Below are 22,041 nucleotides of genomic sequence, written 5' to 3'. Positions count from 1 at the left end.
ACACAGAGCTCCTGAAATATTTATAGTTTCCTGGGTGAAAGGAGTGTCTTTTGCTATGATGAGGTAACTCTGGATAGGCTCCTGGATGGCTCCTGGTTGAGGGCTCGTCACCAGAAAGATCAAGCCATGATTAGAAGCCTGGAAGTTTCAGCCCGGCCCACCTCCCACCCCCATTCTCTTGAGAAGGAAGAAGGGTTGAAAATGGAGTTAATGATCCATCATGCCTACATGATGAAACCTCCATAAAATTCCAATAGGATAGGGTTCAGAGAGGGTGACATACTCCAACTCCACAGGGACAGAAACTCCTGTGCTCAGGGTCCTCCCAGACCTTTTCCTAGGTGTCTCTTCATTTGGCTGTTCATCTGTATCTTTAATAAACTGGTTAACATAAGTGTTTCTGAGTTCTGTGAGTCACTCCAGCAAATTAATTGAACCCAAGGAGAGGGTCATTGAAACTTCCAGTCTACAGCCAGTTGGTCAGAAGCACAGAAAGCACCTGGGCTTTCAACTGGCTTTCAACTGGAGTGTGGTATAGGTATGTGTGTGTATGTGTGTGTGTGTGTTTGCGTAGGGTGGGGAAGGGGGGGCAGTCTTGTAAGACTGAGCCCTTAACCTGTGGGATCTGATGCTCTCTCTGGGTAGATCAGAGTTGAGTTAAATTGTAGGGCACCCAGCTTGCGTCGGAGACCTTCTCATTGTTGTGGAGAAAACCACACACACATTTGGTGACCAGAAGTGTCAGAGTGAAGTGTTTTGTGTGAGCAGTAAGAGAAATACACAGGAGACAGACTGAACTGGGATTTTTCCTTAAAACAGGAGGAAAAGACTGGGTTTTTCATTTTAGACAGGCCAACCTCCCCATAACCCCTGACCCATACACACCGTTCTCTCCTCTCCCTTGGAGTTTCCCTCCTGAAGGAGGTCCACTGTCCAGAGGTGCTTATCTGTGGGATGCAGGGGGTCCCTAGCCATGCCAGGACAGAGCATTACATTAGGAGATGCACTAGAATCAGAATAGGTGTAGAATTAGATCTTAGTACACACATTTTCATAAAAGGAGCAGTGGCCACTGTTAACTGGAACAGTCCTGGCCGGTGGATCTGCCTAGTTTTAGGCTGGTTAGCTAACTGGGGTCCTCGAAGAGGAAGCCCCAACCTATCCGATGAAGAGAGGAAAGCTGGAAGCAAAAGAAGAAGTGAGAGATGAACTGCAAAGAACTCAATGAGGATGAAACCTCAAACTGGTATTCTGCATAATAAGGTCTGACGATGTTTTCTTGTTTATCAGTCCCCTTCTCTTAGCCTGGCTTACTAGGTTGGTATTTAATTCTGAATCTTCTGTGTTAATTTATTCACCTTTATTATCCTTAGTATATGGTATAGACTGACTGTTTGTGTCTCCCCAAATTCATATGTTAAATTCTAATCCCCAATGTGATGACATTTGGAAGTGGGGCCTTTGGGAGGTGATTAGGTCATGAAGGTGGAGCCCTCATGAATGGTCCCTTATAAAAGAGACCCCAGAGAGTTCCCTTGCCCTCTTCCGCCATCTGAGGGCACAATGAGAAGATGGCCATCTATGAACCAGATGCTGGATCCTCATCAGGCACTGAATCTGCCAACGCCTTGATCTTGGATTTCCTAGACTCCAGAACTGTGAGAAATAAATTTCTGATATTTATAAGCCACAGGAAATAAATTTCTGTTATTTATACCATAGGTCTATGGTATTCTGTTACAGCAGCCTGAACATATCTTCATGGTGCTGTGGTCAATGCATCCAGATTGTTTTCTTAGTATTTCCAGGTTAGAGCCTGTTTCATTTATATATAGATTGGTTTCCATAACATACAACACTGGTTAACTGTTTACAGAAGACTCATCACCGGGCTAAACACTGCTGCGTGTTACAATAAAGCTGTCTGGAGAGAACACAAAAATGATTTTGGCATACCATTAGGGAAACCATTTGTAAAACTCGAATGACCACATAAAGCTTATCAAGGACTCTAGGTGGGTTTTGTTTTATACCATATGGGATGAAGAAAAAGAAATGTCAGTAGAGCTCATTGTGTGCTCTTGACAGCTGCTGAAAACTAGGAGTTGACTGCTCTTGGAATTTGGTTTAAAGATGGATTTGCTTTGTTTAAAGTCATTTTCTTTTAAAATTGAAAAAAAAATCTCTATACAGAAAAAAATGATTATATTATAGTAGCCTCCATTAGGATATCCCCCTGTTAAGGGCCTTATCTAAGTGTGTAAAACTATTAGAGAGGCAAAAGTAATCAGAATGAGTTTCATAATATTTGCATATGGCCTGTGGACTCTGGAGCCTGTGTGTTAGCAACCGAAGCTGAGTGGTGATGGTTGTCAACTTCTGGTGTACTCCTTTTTAATGAGGACCTTACTCTTCCTCTCTCAGCTCCCACAAGCCTGTACTAATGACCTATGACTTGTACACAGACAACAGAGAAGAGAGACATAGAATCAGAGGAAGGGACAGGGGCATCGGCTGGGGTTAGGTTCTACAAAGAACCATTTTTTATTGACTTCTTTTTCACTCTCAAAATTCTTTTTTTCCCTGTAAAGTGGGAAAAGCCTTTAAATAGCAATAGCAAATAACGAGGAGACTTCATAGATTTCCTAGGAGGCAGTCCTAGAAGCTATGTTTCATTTTTTAGGTTCATTCCCTGTTTTAGAATTTCTTAGGTAAGTGTATTTTGAAAATAGAAATGAACATGTACTTTTTAGTTATGGGACCCAGTGGATTTAATAAAATGAGCACTGGATCAGAAGCCAGGAGACCTGGCTTTGAATGGTCTAAACTCAGCCACTTTTTTGCCTTAGTTTCTTCAAATATAAAATGAAATACAGCATCTAAAGATGAATGGATAAATAAAATGTGAAATATCCACATAATAGAATTTTTTTTTTTTTTGGTGGTACATGGGCCTCTCGCTGTTGTGGCCTCTCCCGTTGCGGAGCACAGGCTCCGGACGCGCAGGCTCAGCGGCCATGGCTCACGGGCCCAGCCGCTCCGCGGCATGTGGGATCTTCCCGGACCAGGGCACAAACCCGTGTCCCCTGCATCGGCAGGCAGACTCTCAACCACTGCGCCACCAGGGAAGCCCCATATAACGGAATATTATTCAGCCATAAAAAGGAATGAGGTACTGACACATTCTACAACATGGATGAGCCATAAAAACATTATGTTAGGTGAAAGAAGCCCGACACAAAAGATCATGTATTATGTGATTCCATTTATGTGAAATGTACAGAATAGCTAAATCTATAAGGACAGAAAGCAGTTAGTACGTTAGCTAATGGTTACGGGGTTTCTTTCTGAGGTGATGAAAATGTTTGAAAATGGATTGTGGTGATGTTTGCTTTCACAACTCTGAATATACTAAAAACCACTGAATTGTACACTCTAAATGGTAAGCTGTATGGTATGTGAATATTTCAATAAAGCTGTTATTAAAAGAAGCAAAACAAAAGAACCAATAATTTCTACCCAACTCAGATAGGTTGTGAGGCTCAAATGATTTGTTTTATAAATAAGAAAAGTATGTCAAACTATACAATGATAATTAATTTTAGACTTCATTATTTCCTTAAGTTAAGAGCTGATATACTAAAAGAGTTCTCCAGTGATAACTGGCATTTATAGAGACCAGAGAGGCAGAGCTGCTTACAGCTCTGTGCATGAAGGTCAAATAAAAGGGAGCAGTTTACAGTTCATGAGAGTGATAAGGGGAGGGAACAATTGCTGGACTGTATGCTCCTTGAGGTCAGGCATCGTTTCTTGTTCTCTGTTGTAATTCCAGTGTCTAATACAATGGCTGGCTCAATAAGTGTGAATAAACAAATAAATTAATAATGAAGAATAAATGATGAAACTAATGAACTGAGGGTCACTGAATGAAAATGATAAGACACCTTCACTCAGCCAATAAACCATTTTACCAGCCAGCACATTCAGCTTCTTGCTTTGATACTGACAATGACTGGGGATTTGGGTATTGTATTTATTCCATTGCCAAAGGAGTGTTAATTCTCTTTCAAGTGTTACAAATCACAATAGTTCTTGTTTCTCTTCAAGACTTCAGAGAGGGAAAGTTTTACTCTATAAAGATTTTATCAGTGTCATGGCTAACATTCACTTTATCTTCTATTAGTTGTGATGAGCCAAGGAGAGGGTTGGTCTCCAGAACAGAAGCATCATGAGGTCTGGTCTATTATGCTGGGAGCATTGAGGCTTATGGGGCAAGTTGGGAGGCCTGCTTTGCTGCAAGACGAGGGTAAGGCATTTGCAAGGTGGTTTGGAGTTAGGACAACAATTTTGGGTGGTCCTGGCATTGTGAGTCACTGTGATGGGGACAAAAGTCACCAGCCTTGGGGAGAAGCTACTATTCTATTTTTCCATTTTTACCAGTTGAGAAAGGACTTGTGAGTTCGGCCCAAGTTGGCCTCATGGCAAACCAGTGTCCCTTGCAGCTGAAATCAAGGAGGAAAGTAATCCAAGGAAAGAACTCTCCATTTCCTGCTATGTTTTCTCGAGACTCCCCTCTCTCTTTCTAATTAGAACTCCCAAAGTTCTAATTAGAACCTCTCTGAAGGACCACTCAGGTCTTACACAAAAATAACAACCATGAACATGTAACTGAAGGACTTTAGGATCTGGACTGCTCAGAGCAAGAGCTACAACATTCAAGGCCTGGACATTTCCATTTAGAAAATAAATCTAGCTTAAGAGAATTTCCTTATAACAGGGCAAAAAAGATACAATTAGTTAAGAAAAGATCTAGAACACACAGTGTAACTTAACTGGGTGCCAGAGCCTTCTCACAGATAGATGAACTCCAGATTTTTCCCTTTAAACTCAGACAGATCCAGGAGACTTGGCAGCAGTGATAGCAGAAGTCTTATCCAGGAAGGACCTTCCTTCATATTTTATTTCCTTTCCTATACCCCTAGTCACTTTCTTGGACAATATGTCCAGGAACTAAACAGCATAAACCCTGAACTTCAAAAGCCTCAACAAAAAATTACTTGCCTAAGGAAACTGTAGGTACCTCATAAAGTAGATCATCTTCCCATCCTCTCCTTCACTTATTTATTCCAAAATAGACATCTGAGAATCCAAGAAGCCAACAAAGGAACAAATAAACACAAACTGCCTGGAAAACCATTCCACTTAATAAAAAATCTCTCCCCATCTCTAGCCCCTTATATTTGTATAAACACCTTAAAATATGTTTGGCTATGACTTTTGATTATCCTGCCTTAGATGTCATTCATTTTAGATCATAAATCTGAAGATGGGGGGCCCATGTTTATTCAGGGTACAGTCTGAATGGTGTTATAGCATGGACTTTGGAGTTAGGCAGAGCTATGCTGGAATCAGGCTCCATGTTTACCAGCTGTGTAAGTTGGTAACTGGGCAAGTAAGTGACTTAGTCTTTCTAATCTTCATCTGTAAAATTGGGATAATAAGACTTGCCTCAGATCTAAGGACACTGTGTATAAAAATGATAAAATAATCTAGAATAATCCCACCTCTGTTCCTGTCTACACCCTTCTCTCCAGATAACCAATTCTGTTTGTTTCTTATCCCTCCAGAGTTCTTTTATGCAAACATATGCAAATTTAAAATATATGTATAAGTGTATTCTTTTTTTGCCTCCTTGCTTACATAAAAGGAGTATACAACTTCTCTGTACCATTTTTTTTTTCACTTAATCTCTCTTGGAAATCTTTCCATATCACAACAAGGAGATGTTCCTCATTCTGTTTCGTTTTGTTTTCTAAACTGCAGCATGGAGATTCCATTGCGTGACTATAGCACAGTTTATTTAACCACCCTTTATTGGAAGATGTTTGGATTATTTCCAGACTTTTCCCATAACAAATAAAGCTACAGTGAATATCTTTGTGCACAGTGTCATTTTGCATGTGTGTGAGTATATCTGGAGGGTTTACGCATTTGTAACTTTTTAAAAGAACTTTACTCAGGTACAATTATTATTATTTTTTTGCTAAATTGCCCTCCCAGGGACTGTGCCAATGTGCACTAAGCTCCTAGAAATGAGTACTTGCAGAAAGTAGGGGTGGAAGGTCCAGAGAGGATTTTGACTTTCTTTCTTTAAAAATTTCTACACGTCAAAGTTTTCTTTCACATAGGATATATCCTCATGGTAAAATATTTTAAGAAGTAGAAATATACAGTAAGAATGTAAAGTTCTCCTTGGCCAACACTCTTTTCTTCCCTGCAACCAATGGCCATTTCTCAGTCCCCATCCTCCTTGAGATTTCCAAAGATCTCTTCCTAAGATTCTCTCCTCCTTTGGCTTCTGTGACACAAACATTCTTCTGGTTTTCTCATATTTCTCTGATCTTTCAACACCTTGTCTGGCTTTTCTTTCTTCTCTTGCTTTGAAAAACAGCCTAAAAATAGGGAATATTTATTGAATGTTGATGATGCACAAGAACAACAGAATCCCAAGCAAGAGGGAGCTTAAGGTCTTGGGGCTGTGGCAGATTGTCAGAAAAGGTAGCTGCTGCAATTCCTCCTGTCTCTGTAAGTGTGTGCATCTGCTAAAGCTGCCATAACAAAATGCCACAGACTGAGTGGCTTAAAACACAGAAGTTTAATTTCTCACAATTCTGGAAGCTGGAAGTCTGAGATCAAGGTGTCAGCAAGCCTGGTTTCTTCTGAGGCCTCTCTCCTTGGCTTGCAGATGGCTGTCTTCATGTTCACATGACATTCTCCCTCTGTGTCTCTATGTACGTCTGGGTCCTAATCCCTTCTTCTTGCAAGGCCACCAGTTATACTGGGTAGAGCTTACCTGGATGGGAAGGACATCAAAGTCACATTGTAAACGAGCACGCTTACTGTTATGGGCTGAATTGTGCCCCCATGATTTATATGTTGAAGTCCTAACCCTCAGTACCTCAGAATGTAACTGTATTTGGAGATAGTCTTTAAAGAGATAATTCAGTTAAAATGAGGTGTTTGGGCTGGGGGCTCTAATCCAATGTGACTGGCTTCCTGTAAGAAGAGGAGATTATCACACAGACACACGCAGAAAGAAGATCATGTGAAGGCATGGAGAAGGTGGTTCTCTACAAGTCGAGGAGAGAGACCTCAGAAGAAAACAACTGTGCCTAGACCTTGATCTTGGACTTCTTGCCTCCAGAATTGTGAGGAAATAAGTGTTTGAGTTTAAGCCATCTACTCTGTGGTAGTTGTTATGGCAGCCCTAGCAAACTAATACAAAGAATTATGCCATTTGCTTTACAATAAATCAAGAAAAGAACTTATTTTAGAAAAGAACTTATGTTCAGAAACATGGACCAGGGCTTCCCTGGTGGCGCAGTGGTTGAGAGTCCGCCTGCCGATGCAGGGGACACGGGTTCGTGCCCCGGTCCGGGAAGATCCCACATGCCGCGGAGCAGCTGGGCCCGTGAGCCATGGCCGCTGCGCCTGCGCATCCGGAACCTGTGCTCCGCAACGGGAGAGGCCACAGCAGTGAGAGGCCCGCATACCACAAAAAAAAAAAAACAAAAAAAAAACATGGACCAAAAAGGGCCCATCTCAGGGACCCTGTTTGAAGTTGAACTCTGTTTAGAGTTCATCCTCCGTTCTGAGAAGAGGAACATGGCAGATGCAGCAGAAGGGAGTAAGTTCCCCTGTGTTTTCACACACTGCCGCAGGGCAGGCCCCAACCTGGGGCCAAGATTACCCTTGCCAGGATTTCAGGGAGCACTTCAGCAAAAAAAAAAAAAAAAGAAAGAAAGAAAGGAAGGAAGAAAGACAAAAAGGGAGAGAGAAAATGCAAGAGACAGATTTTGAACATACAATGTAAAAGGGAAAATGATCTTTTCTTTCACTAACAGATATACTTGGAACATATATTTTGACTTAGAATCATTTCAGTGACTTTAACAGAGGACATTTTGCTGGGTTTTAAAAAGTTTGCAGATCTCCATAGCCATTTTTGTTACAACATGTAGGGTACCTGGCTTTCAATTAGTTGTCTTATTAAAAGGATTCACAGGGCTACCTATTATTAGTGTATATTATTTTTCTCAATGCTTCAGACACTTTGGCATTTATTTTACTGTTGCCATAGAAACCCAAGTCTGTTATAAGCAGCTTTTTAAATTCTGACAGTTAGGCTTATATAAAAGAATATTTTAATGAGATGAAGAATTTGGAGAGCCCAGCCAGAGGACTGGCGGAAGAACCTTGTTCTCCAAAAGGTTACAAAATTAGTTTAGATTATCCTTTGTTACAATTGCCTTCTTTGACAACTGCTGAGTGTTTATGAGTCAGGGCTTCCTAAGATCTGCATATTCCATAAAGATTGGAGGCTTGCTTATTTCACGGAAACTCTAAATCCATCTGCCCTAGGTTCCCTCTTACACCCGGGCTGCTCCCCTGGTTAGGGGAAATGCCAATTCTCCTTTTCGCTGTAAATCAGAAGATGTCTAGGTTTATTCAGCTTCACAGGAGAATAAACGCTTTTTTAAAGAATCAGTTAAGAAAAAACAATTATGCCTTTCTAAGTTATGAAATATTTGGAAGCCATAAATCTTGTCTTTCTCATATTCATTGCTTATAAAAAATTTTTGGAGTAATATTTATTAATTAATTTTAGTGCTCGGTAACCCATGCACATAGCGCAAAAAACAAGAGGCAGACAGTGAAGTATGTCTCCTTTCTATGCCTGTCCCGAGGTGGCAACAATTGTTACCACTTTCCTTTGTATTCTTCCAAAGCCATTCTCTGTGATCACACACACACACACACACACACACACACGGACAGTATATTATGCATACTGTATTACACCTTGGTTTTTTTCACTTACTTACTTTCACTTCACTTACTTACTACTGAAAATCTGGATGCTATTCTGTTTCATTAAATGAAGAGCTGCCTGGTTCCTCACAAAGGCCTTTCCCTGTAATTATTTTACAGTCATGCACTGAGTGTTACAGGCATCGTGTAGGGCCCTGTATCGAGGGGAAGACCACGAAGTCCATGCTTTCAGGAGCCCACACTAGTAGAAGGGGCGGCCACCTGTGGAAGTGATCACTGCCCAGTGCACAGCACTGAGTTGTGTCAGGTGGAAAGGGAGGTGGAAGAACGCAGGAGGGAGTCTGGCTTGGCTCAGAAGGGGGACAGAGGGTTCATAGGCAAGATACTTGAGCAGCATCTTGAAAAATAAGCCAGGGGCCCCAGGTAGACAAGGAGGGCAAGTCCATTTCAGGTAGAGGGAAAACTAAGTGCCAAGTCCTCTAGAGTAGAAAATGGCCTGGTGTTTTGGGGAACTGACCGTGCTTTGTTATTGCTGGACAGCAGGGTGTGTGTGTGTGTGTGTGTGTGTGTGTGTGTGAGAGAGAGAGAGAGAGAGAGTGTGTTAAACTAGATCAGTGGCTCTCAAACTTTTTGACCACAACCCCAAGTTAAGAAACATGTTTTACATCATCACACAGTGTGTGTAAAATGGAAACAAAATTTCATGAAACAATACCCTTATTATATGTACTCTGTTTTTTCTACTGGATTCCATTCTACTTTGTTTATAATGCCAGTCATGACTCACTACACTGATTTCACAAACTGCTAATAGGCATTATCCGCAAGTTGGGAAATTATGGAGTATTTAGTGTCCAAAGACTCTGATAGTCTATAAAGCAGTCAGCCTTTCCCTGATTTACGTGACTGTGACCACTTTTTTTTTTTTTTTTTTTTGCGTTACGCGGGCGTCTCACTGTTGTGGCCTCTCCCGTTGCGGAGCAGAGGCTCCGGACGCGCAGGCTCAGCGGCCATGGCTCACGGGCCCAGCCGCTCCGCGGCATGTGGGATCTTCCCGGACTGGGGCACGGACCCATGTCCCCTGCATCGGCAGGCGGACTCTCAACCACTGCGCCACCAGGGAAGCCCTGTGACCACTTTTTAAATAAGACTAGACTGATAAGAGTCAAGAAGCTTATTTGGATATTTATTCATCACCTACAATGTCTTAGACGTTGCGTTACATGCTGGAGGCACAGAGGCAAGGCAAAACAAAGCATGGTCCCTACCCTCACAGAACTAAAAAGTGGTCTCACAGATGAATTATTTGCTGCAATAATTAAAAAATGCATATTTTAGTATAAAAGTAAAGCATACCTATTGTAAAAAAGTTCAAAGTATGTAAAAGCATATAAAATACAAATCCCCTATTCTTTATCTTTTATGAATCCCCTATTCTGATAAGCAAAAAAAAAAGAAAGAAAAAGAAAAAAAAACACCTTACTTTTTCATGCATAAAATTTCTGTATTTATTTCATTAGGAAAGAAGGACTGAATTTCAGGCTGGTTGAATCTCTGACCCTTTGGGAAATGTTTTGGGGAGTACAACTCCATCCCCCAGAGCTTGACTACCCCTACTAGGATGGTTAATTTTATGTATCAACTTCACTGGGCTAAGGGATGCCCAGGTAGCTGGTAAAACATGGTTTCTAAGTGTATCTGTGAGGATGTCTCTGAAAGAGATTAGCATTTGACTCAGCAGACTGAGTAAAGAAGATCACCCTCACCAGTGTGGTGGTCCTGAACAGAACAAAAAAGCAAAGGAAGGGTGAATTTGCTCTCTCAACTGGAGCTGAGACATTCATCTTTTCTTGCCCTCAGGTATTGCGTATATTGGTTCCTGAGCTTTCTGATGCACATGGGGACTTAGCCATCAGCCCCTCTACAATATTCTCAGGCTTTTGGACTCAGACAGAATTATACCACAAGCCTTCCTGGTTCTCCGGCTTGCATTGCGGAACTTCTCAGCCTCCATAGCCAAGCCAGCCAATTCCTATACTAAATCTCCTCTTACATATTTCTGTATATCCTGTGGGTTCTGTTTCTCTGGATAACCCTGAGTAATACACCTATCTTGAAAGAGTAGGTCTAATCAAGTTTTTGATCCAGAAAAGTTGAGGTCCTGAGCCTTTGGTGCCTCAGCTTGGTAATGTCACTTTGTGATGACATCCTACTAGGCCGCCAGCCAGCTGGTCGCTCCGCATCTTAACTGCAACCAGAAAGCTTTCAGGCGAACCAGGACACTGAACAACACTATTACTACTGACATGACATAATCACTTTGGGTGTATTTGCCCAGATGCCTTCTGCTTGATTTCCCCAAGGCTCTCTAGGGATTAGACTAAGTAAGAGTCCTGGATTCTTGCATAAACTTTTGCTTCCATTTGGCTGTCCAGGGCTGGCCTCTTAAACCTCTAAAGGGGGCAGAAGAGGAAACAGTGTGAGGAAGTTGGATACGATCCCACCTCGGGGGAGAAGATTTGGTTTGAGTCATTCACAATTCATTCAACACACATTGCCAGAGCATCTGCAGATTGCAAGTCTCTGTTTGGGGAGCCAAGGGGGCCTCCAAGTTGAACAAACTTGTGGCACCATATTTAACGTAGAGCTGGAATAGTTGGAACAATGTCAGCTTCATCAAGTGTTCCCTGAAGAAGCAGAGCATTTTATAGCCATTGTGTTTACACAGGGTTAGACATACACAGAGGATCAGATTAACCTACCCTTATTTAGCTGGAAAGAAATTTGGAGATGGTGGAAAGAGGATTTAGTGACTTCCACACTTGCTATATTATGTTCAGGGAAATGTTGCGTTTGACTTTATTTATGAGTGGTTTTATATTTCCAGTATATTTGGTCCCTGATCTATTTATAAATGTTTCCGTGCTTGTTCCTCATTGTTTTGACACTTCCTGATAAAAATATCTTTTGCTCTCAGCCTAGAGCTTTGTTTCTCCATAAGGGATATATGTTACTTCCTTTCTTCTCTATTCATTTTCTATTCAGGCCAAGGCAATTCATAACATTATTTGTTGAACATGTGCTGTAAGCTCCTCAGAGCATAAACTGAGTATCACCTTTCTTTTTTCCTCTGCACAACAGCTGGCACATAGGAGTTCAATTTTGAACAGTTAACTGTTACTGAGTTACTTCACAGACTTAAGTCCTGCACCCAACTCACTTGTTATCTGGTAGGGAGAGATGTCCAAGAACACAACTAAAATTTGAAGCAGAATCTATAAAGTACCAGCAGGAGTCAACAGGAAATAGCTTTAGGGTCATGAGAGTGATCAGAATTGATTTGGGGGTTCAGTAAATTTTTTATAGAAGTAAATGAAATTTAAATTGGACCTGGAATGATTGTTAGGATTTCAACATTTATTTCACATTATTGAGCACTCTTTAAGCCAGGTGCTGGGATACAGTCTCTGCATCTAGTTGACAGCCTATGGTCTAGCACAGGAGATAACATGTATTCATCGACGTTGGGGGCAAGTAAACAAAACCAGCTCATACCAACTTAAACAAAAGAGGCACTTGAATAGCTTCTACAACTGCGAGGCCCAGGAGGGCATCAGGCATAAGTGGGTCTCAGAAGTTAAACAATGTAATCCCTGTTCAGGTCTCCTCTTTTTTCCCCATTACAATTGGGCTTCCTCTATGTGGTAATGGTTAGAAGTTATGGTGTGGAAATTGGCCATAGATAACTTTGGGCTTATGTCATCTCAGCTAGTAGACCTGAAGAAAGAGAGATCTTTTCACTTTCCACGGATACGATCCTGAGAAGAGATGCTGATTGGCCCGGTTGGGTCAAGTGCCTATAATTATAGCCAGACAGTCCTGGAGCCACATTTGGGAGCCACGCTAGATCCACAATGCGTGAAGGAGGGTCAGTTCTTTAACTGCAGGGTGAACTTGCTGCCAAAGGAAGGGAGGGGTCAAGGAGGAAGGGATGTTGGGCAGATGAGCACAACAGATAAACTCTGCAAATGTAAACAAAAAACTACAAATGTGACATGGGCTGTAATAGAGATGTGCATTTACTACCATAAGAGCACTGATAAAGGAGTGACTTATGTCATGGAGAGGGCATTCCTGAAGGAGCAAAATACATAAGCAAAGGCACAGAGGTGAGAAAGCAATGGAGATACTTATGGTCCGATATGGTTCAGCACCAGGTAGGTATACCAAGAAGAATAGAAGGGGTAGAAGGTGATGGAGGAGGTTTTGGAGATATGTCTAAAGTGGTGACTTTAAGCCCTTCCAGGGAAGGGCTTTAAAGCAAGCTCAGTCAAGCTCCGTCTAGACTTAACCTGGTGTGTTCAAAGGGAGGGATGTGATTGGAATCATAATTTAAAAATGCTCCCCTGACAAGTGTGTGTGGCACACAGCAATGCTCTGTGCTTCCCAGCCTCTGACCTCTGCCTGCCACTTCTCCCCCACCTCCAGAACGCTGGACCCCCCAGGAACCTCCCTGAGGTCTCTGCCTCTTCAGCCTTAAACTCTCCTGCACCTCCAATTCCATACCACTTGGGAAAACCCTAACCCAAGGTGAGCCCTTCCTTCTGTGCTTTCCCCATATCTGACTCTAGTAGCTGGGCAGTGCTCCGGGGCAAACCTGTACAAGATAAAGTGAAGATGGCCAAGTTTCAATGAGCCCTCTGCCTGGCAAGACAACCCACCCTCGCTCTTCTGTTCATTTTCTCACATAATGATTGCAGATCTCTTCCACTCTTTTGAACCTCTATCCTCCTTTCTCACCCTGCTGCTACCTCCAGCTGGTGGATCTCACCTTCCACTCCAGAGAACTGAATCCTCTCAACTTCCCACTGCCCTCATCTCCCCTTCTCTTCATCTGGCTTTAGTAGTGGATTCCTCTTGCGGTCCCAGGCCAATCCCTGCTCCCAGGCTTTGGACTCTGTACCCCACCTCAAGCGCCTTACCTTTAGCTGATCCCTTCATTCTTATGTAACTACTCTTTTAAAACTCTTTTCCATCAACATCAAACATACTCAACTCTTTTCATCTTACAAAGGAAAAGTCCCAACTCCTCAGCCCCCTCCAGCCACTACCCCATCTTATTTCTCTTAACCACCAAGCTCTTTGAAGGACTTACCTACAAACATCCTCTTTCTTTCACTTATTCCTCAACCCACGGCATCTGACTTCTGCTGCCATCTTTCCATTGAATAGCTCTTACTAAGTGAATTAGTTCTGTTATTCACCTTTCTTAACACTCTTAGCTGCTTTCTCCTTCTGCAAACTTGCTTTTCCTTGCCTCCACAATGCCACACTCTCTTCCTTTCTTCCAACCTCTCTAGCTATTATTTTTTTATTATGGTGAAACATATATAACATATAATTTGTGTTTTTAACCATTTTTAAGTGTACAATTCAGTGGTATTAATTACATTCATGATGCCGTACAACAATCACCACTAACACTTTCTATAACTTTTTTTTTAATGGAAACTCTGTACCCATTAAGCAATGACTCCCATCTCTCCCTCCCTCAGCCCCTGGTAACTTCTAATCTACTTTCTGTCTCAATGAACTGGCCTATTCTAGACACCCCATATAAGTGGAATGGTACAATATTTGTCCTTTGTGTCTGGCTTATTTCACTTATCATGATGTTTTCAAGGATCATCCATGTTGTAGCATGTAGTAGAAACTCATTTCTTTTTATGGCTCAATAATATTTCATTGTATGGATATATCACATCTGTTGATGACCACTAGGGTTGTCTCCACCTTTTGGCTATTGTGAATAACACTGCAAGGACTGCCGGCATGCTAGTAGCTGTTTGAGTTCTTCTTTGCCATTCTTTTTTTTTTTTTTTTTTTGCGGTACGCGGGCCCCTCACTGCCGTGGTGTCTCCCGTTGCGGAGCACAGGCTCTGGACGCGCAGGCTCAGCGGCCATGGCTCACGGGCCCAGCAACTCCGCGGCATGTGGGATCTTCCCGGACCCGGGCACGAACCCGTGTCCCCTGCATCGGCAGGCGGACTCTCAACCACTGCGCCACCAGGGAAGCCCTTCTTTGCCATTCTTTTGGATATATACCTAGGAGTGGAAATTCCGGGCCATATGGTAATTATATTTTTAGCTTTTTGAGGAAGCCCCATAATGCATTCCACAGTGGCTGCACCATTTAACAATCCCTCCTGCAATGTATGAGGGTTCCAATTTCTCCACATCCTCACCAACACTTATTATTTTCCATTCTTTAAATTACAGTCATTGTATTAGTTTGCTTGGGCTGCGATAACAGAATGCCACAGACTGGGTGGCTTAAACAACAGAAATTTATCACAGTTGTGGAGCCTGGAAGTCCAAGATCAAGATGCCAGCAGGGTTGGTTTCTGATCAGGCCTCTCTTCCTGGCTTGCAGACAGCACCTTCTTGCCATGTCCTCACATGGCCTGAAAGGCCTCTGTGTAGGTAGAGAAAGAGATCTCTGTTGTCTCTTTCTCTTCTTATAAGAAGATCAGTTCTACCGGATTAGGGCTGTATCCTTATTACTTCATTTAACTTTAATTACCTCTTTAAAGGCCCTATCTCCAAATATAGTTGCATTGGGGGTTAGGGCTTCAGCATATGAATTCTGGGGGACACAAGTCAGTCCCTAATAGCCATCCCAGTAGGTGTGAGATGGTGTCTCACTGTGGTTTTCTTTAGCCATTTTTCTATCTCTTTTGATGATTCAACCACCTCTACTCAGCCATTAAATGTTGGAGATGTCAGGACTTGGCCAGAAGCCCTCTCTGTTTCTCAATCCCACACACTCTCTCTAGCCCATTGTGTTCTCCCTTACAATTTCAGTTACATGCCAGTGACTCCCAATCTTAAGGTTTTTTTGTTTTTTTTTTTTTTCGGTACGCGGGCCTCTCCCTGTTGTGGCCTCTCCCGTTGCGGAGCACAGGCTCCGGACGCGCAGGCTCAGTGGCCATGGCTCACGGGCCCAGCCGCTCAGCGGCATGTGGGATCTTCCCGGACCGGGGCACGAACCCGTGTCCCCTGCATCGGCAGGCGGACTCTCAACCACTGCACCACCAGGGAAGCCCCAACTCCCAATTTTAAAATGCAGAACTCTCTTCTGAATTCCAGGCTCCTATAACCAACTCTATTCAATATGTGGATGCCTTATGTATTTATAGTCTACATTTAAATAAACTCCTCTATAGTGCTTACTTGTGCCGGGCACTGTTTTAAGTGCTTAACAATCAGCTCATTTGCTCCTCAAAACAACTCTATGAGAAAGGTAATATTATTCCTAGTTATGGATGAAGAGACTGAGGCTAAAAGGTTTACGTTAACTTGTGCATGCTCCCACAGCTGGTAGATATCAGAGAGAGGTTCACACTCAAGTAGATGGCTGCGTAGTCCATGCTTTCAAACATTTTGCTCTACTGCTTCTCAAATAACCCCTTAAACTCTGTTTGTACAGGGTCAAATTTCTGATTTCATCCTTGTATTAGTTTGCTAGGGCTGCTATAACAAAGTCCCACAAACTGGGTGGCTTAAACAATAGAAATTTATTATTTCATAGTCTGGAGGCTATAAGTCCAAAATCAAAGTGCTGGCAGGGTTGGTCCCTTCTGACGACGATGAGGAATAATCTGTCCCATGCCTCTCTCCTAGCTTCTGGTAGCCTCAGGCTTTTCTTGGTTTATAGTTGGTGTTCTCCCTGTGTTTTCACATGATCTTCCTTCTGCACATGTCTGTGTCCAAATTTCCCCTTTTTAAGAGGACACCAGTTATTTTGGATTAAGGCCCACCCTAATGACTTCATTTTAACTTGGTTATCTCTGTAAAGTTCCTATTTCCAAACAAAGTCACATTCTGAGATACTGGGGTTAGGACGTTAATATTTATTTATTTATTTATTTATTGGCTGCATCAGGTCTTAGTTGCGGCACGCAGGATCTTTTGTTGCAGCACGCGGGCTTCTCTCTAGTGGTGCATGGGCTCCAGAGCACGTGGGCTCTGTAGTTGCGGCATGTGGGCTCTCTAGTTGTGGCCCTTTGGCTCAGAAATTGCAGCATTCAGGCTTAGTTGCCCTGTGGCATATGGGATCTCAGTTCCCCAACCAGGGATTGAACCCACATCCCCTGCATTGGAAGGCAGATTCTTAATCACTGGACCACCAGGGAAGTCCCCAGAACTTTAACATATCTTTTTTGAGGGGACACAATTCAACTGATAACAATTCCCAAACCTGGCCTACCGTGTTTTCCTAGCTCAGTGAATACTTTAGTCATTTGTTCAAGTGAGAAACCTAGGAGTCATCCTGGCACTTCACTTCCCCCACTCCCATGCCCAATGCACTGCCAAGTCCTGTTATAGCTCCTGAATCACTCCTAACATCTTCACTGCCCTCCATCTCCATTGCCACCATCATAGGTCATGACCTCATTCTCTCTCACTTGGACTTCCACAATAGGCTAGTGCTGGTCTCTACCTCCCTCCAATTCAGGCTCCATATTGTACTGAGAGTAATCTTCCCAAACAGTTCTGACATCTGACTGCGTCCACTCCCATCCTCATTCCTTCCCTGAATGAAAACTCTGTTGGTTTCCCACTTGCTGTTAAGATATAAACCAAAATCCTTAACCTGGTCCACAAAGCTTCCCCTGATTTGCCCTGGCCCCCCTCCTGGCTTCACTAAGGTCCCTGTCCTTCCAGCATTCCTGTCCTCCACACTACACTTCTCTTGGTTCCTTTGATGAGCCTTGCTCCCTCCCACCATGGGTGGGCACTTTGCCCTATGGTGCCCTCTGCTTAGATGTGCTCTCCAGTTCCTTCTCTCCTTTCTAATCTCCTCCTTCATTTCTCAGCTGCTATCCCTTTCTCAAGGAAGCCTTCCTGGCTTTCAAAGTTGATTCAGTTTCCTTCACTATACTCTCTTATTGAACGGGGTTCCTTTTCTTCACAGCTCTACTTCCATTTGAATTAGGCTCATTTGTGTTTTATTTGATTTTTCTCAGTGTCTTTCACCAAACTATAAGCCCCACGGAGGAGGAAAAGATCCATTGGAGGAAAGATCCATTCTGCTCACTATTGTAGCCACATTCTTCTTTTTTATATTCTTTTCCATTATGGTTTATCACAGGGTATTGAATATAGTTCTCTGTGCTATACAGTAGGACCTTGTTGTTTATCCATCCCATATATAATAGTTTACATCTGCTAACCCCAAGTTCCCAGTCCTTCCCTCCCCACATCCCTCCCCTCTGGCAACCACAAGTCTGTTCTCTATGTCTGTGAGTCTGTTTCTGTTTTGTAGATAGGTTCATTTGTGCCAAATTTTAGATTCCACACGTAAGTGATATCGTATGTTATTTGTCTTTCTTTCGGACTTAACTTCACTTAGTATGATAATCTCTAGTTGCATCCATGTTGCTGCAAATGGCATTATTTCATTCTTTTTTATGGTTGAATAGTATTCTATTGTATCTATGTACCACATCTTCTTTATCCGTTCATCTGTCAATGGACATTTAGGTTGTTTCCATGTTTTGGCCAGTGTGAATAGTGCTGCTATGAACATAGGGGTGCATGTAACTTTTTGAATTATGGTTTTGTCTGGGTATATGCCCAGGAGTGGGATTGTTGGATCATGTGGTAATTCTATTTTTAGTTTTCTGAGGAACCTTCACACTGTTTTCCATAGTGGCTGTACCAACTTAACATTCCCACCAACAGTATAGAAGGATTCCCTTTTCCCCATACCCTCTTCAACATTTGTTATTTGTAGACATTTTAATGATGGCCATTCTAACTTATGTGAGGTGGTACCTCACTGTAGTTTTGATTTGCATGCCTGTAATAATTAGTGATGTCGAGCAGCTTTTCATGTGCTTACTGGCCAGCTGTATGTCTTCTTCGGAGAAATGTCTATTAAGGTCTTCTGTCCATTTTTCGATTGGGTTGTTTGTTTTTTTGTTATTGAGTTGTATGAGCTGTTTGTGTATTTTGGAGATTGAGCCCTGTCTGTTGGATCATTTGCATATATTTTTTCCCATTCTGTAGGTTGTCTTTTCATTTTTTCTATGGTTTCCTTTGCTGTGCAAAAGCTTGTGAGTTTGATTAGATCCTACTTGTTTATTTTTGTTTTTATTTCTGTTGCCTTGGGAGACTGACCTAAGAAAACATTGGTACAATTTATGTCAGAGAATGTTTTGCCTATGCTCTCTTCTAGGAGTTTTATGGTGTCATGCCTTATGTTTAAGTCTTTAAGCCCTTGTGAGTTCCCCATTACTTTAAAAAGTTCTTCACTATGCTCACAACTCTGTAAGTAGTTCTCCTGTGACCCTATAGCTAATAACAGATAGAGACCATTTATAAGACTATTGTCCAAGCAGCAGGGAGTGGGGGCCTGAGCAGGGGAGACACTCAGAAAAGAAAGATGGGAATAGATGTACGGTAAATGAACTCTGCAAGGCTTAGTGACTGATTCAGTGTATGAACTGCATACTTTCTGAGAGCAGGCATTATATTTCATTCATTCTTTATCCCAACGGCTAGCTTGGAGTAGGTACCCAATAAATAATTGATTGAAAGGGTCAAAGGTGATTCCAAGTTTCAAGTCTGGGTGATTCCCCTTAAAGAAAGGAGCAGTCAGGTTAATTTGCAAGCAGTAAAGTAACAGTAAGAATGACACAGAATGTTACTGAAGAAATAGCATCATTTTTAGGGTCAGAAGAATCTAAAGCCCAACTTTCCCACTCGATCTTGAGTAAATGACTTGACATCCCTCTTTGAGATCATTTCGTTATCTATAAAATGGGAATAAAAACCGCCAACTCATAGTGCTGCTATGAGGAATACTTGAGATCACATATGTAGAGCATATACCCACGCTGAGAGAGACCTTCACCAAGCTAGACATATTGAGATGTGACACGGAGACCCAAAGACATCAGGGACCATTCACAGAGTTTTCCTTTGAAGTATCTTTCTTGTCACCATAAAACAAGCCATTAGTTACCTGTGTCTGCTACATTCTTTCCTGGACTCTCACTGTGGATTTTTCCACCTGCCTTTTGTGGAATTCTAGAAAGTTACAACTTGGGCCGTCATTACTCAATAGATTCTATTTTAGCATTTAGAACTCTGGACTCCTCAGGGTGTGGCTAATGATATGAGCCTTCCTCCTTTTATTGTGTTTTTAATTTAAGCACTTGATTTAAGACCATTAGGAATACATTAACCCTATAGCAGAGATGGAATTCAGACTCAAACCCTCCTTTCACCCTTGTGCCCTTTGTATCTTTTTTTTCCTCTGTTCTTCTCTAAGTGTCCTTAGACCAACTCCTATTGGTCTCAAAGATATAATTTCCCCACCCCAGCTAGGCAGCTGGCTTCATATTTCAGTCCCCAAATGGTTGTCTCCAGTACTCTGGATTTCAGCTGTCCCCAACCTTTTTGGCACCAGGGACCAGTTTCATGGAAGATAATTTTTCCACGGACAGGGAGTGGGGGGGTGGGGGTGGAGGGGGGCGGGTGATGGTTCAGGCCGTAATGTGAGCGATGGGCAGTGACGCGGAGCGGCAGAGGAAGCTTCGCTCGCTGCCCACCGCTCGCTCCTTCTGTGGGCCCGGTTCCTAACAGGCCAAGGACCGGTACCGGTATGTGGGCCGGGGGCTGGGGACCCTTGCTGTACTGGATTTGCTGAAATAACTATGAATGCTTCCCCAGGAAACAATGCAGTTGTGGGAACTGGGTAGTTGAGAGGAAGAAGTTCCCTTTCAAGATATTTATAATTCAAATAATGACCTCTGTTGACCTGCTACCCAGAATTAACCTTCCCTTCTAACTCATGAGAGTTGACTTTCCTACTGTTTTAGTTGTCACCCCTTTCTCCTTTAATGCATCTCTGTAAGACTTGTGTTTCAAAGAATCTTACATATCAGGTTTTATTTTAGCACTCCAGGCTTCAGTGTTCAAGAACACTTTTCATCATGCAGTTTACTCTGGTTGAACATTCACAACTTCACACACGTGCCATTTCTGTAAGATTACCAAGGCTAGTTGTGACTTCAAAATGAGAAAGCATGCTTTAAAGGTGTAAATATTGTATATATTTTTAATATGCATTAATAGGTGGCATAGTAAGACTTCTTGAAGTCCGTAAAATTCAGCATAGAGGAAAAACAAAAAGGTATGCATTGAGTTTTCATTTGATACATATAACTCATTCTTTCCTACAATTTCTTTGTTTCCAGATTTCTTCATCACAGTTCCTTAGGCTTATATGAAAATGCTCCTGCTACCTCATGGAAATATTTGCATTCTAACCAAATAATTTCAAGGCTTCTCAAAGGCTGAGGGAGATCCAGGCTGCCTCCATTATTTTTGAGGTTCCCAGTATATTAAACTTTTTAAAAATACTAAAATAAAGTTTTAAAAATCGGTGGTGTTTTGAACGCTTAAATTTTAACAATTGATTACCTTTAACACAAAAAATTTACAACACAAGACAGCTGTGCTAGTCAGAAGATAATTAAAAGATTTAACTTAAAAGTCTGTAGTACACTAAAGGTGATGTGGTTTAGTTAGGGAATCTCAGTTTTGAATTTGGATGGGGGTATCTTCTTTCAATACCATCAGAATATTTTTGTGTTACCTCCTTTGGAGGTGAATCAAAGGCCTAAATTCCAGGCCCTTTATAAATGTGGGACCTAAGCCAGATAGACTTCCAGCTCTGCGCTCTCTCCTCTTCCTCTCCCTCACATTATTATTTAGTAATACATCATGAATTAAAGATGATCACCGTTGAGTCTTATCCATTCCAGTGGTGTAAAGAAAAACTTTGAATAACCCTAGCTTGGGTAAACTCAATAAAGGGCAGATTCTAAGGCCAGTTTCTCCCCCAAATGCGGAAGCCTAGGTTTTTCTAAGCTCATTTTTATAGGTATTGGTTTGCTATGTCTTATTTAGATCACAAGCTCCTTACAGAGAAACTCTATCTTACTAAAAATGGCAATTAATACTATTGGGTAATTCCCATTTAAACTGTTTAAGATTTAAACAGAAAAGCAATTGTCTGTTTATTATATGGGCGACACTAAGATTTACACACATATATTTATAGTTGTGGGAATATCCTGAACCCCATGCTTCTGAACACAGACAGCATCACTGTTAGCCAACATATAATACACA

At 42.0% G+C, this 22,041-nt stretch overlaps 1 long non-coding RNA gene across 1 annotated transcript; it reads left to right on the top strand.

Moving 5' to 3' along the window:
- Positions 1 to 12,462: 12,462 nt before the first annotated feature.
- Positions 12,463 to 22,041, top strand: LOC111180292 (uncharacterized). The gene is made up of 3 exons (XR_002646173.2): positions 12,463 to 13,049; positions 13,321 to 13,422; positions 21,102 to 22,041. It is a non-coding gene; the product is annotated as an uncharacterized LOC111180292 (long non-coding RNA).

The sequence above is a fragment of the Delphinapterus leucas genome, chromosome 17 (assembly GCF_059928025.1).
Source record: "Delphinapterus leucas isolate spDelLeu-1000000601 "Yukka" chromosome 17, BTC_Dleu_Yukka2, whole genome shotgun sequence".
Classification (NCBI taxonomy): Eukaryota; Metazoa; Chordata; class Mammalia; order Artiodactyla; family Monodontidae; genus Delphinapterus; species Delphinapterus leucas.
Note: the sequence above shows the minus strand (reverse complement) of the source record. Positions and strands in the feature narration are given on the sequence as shown.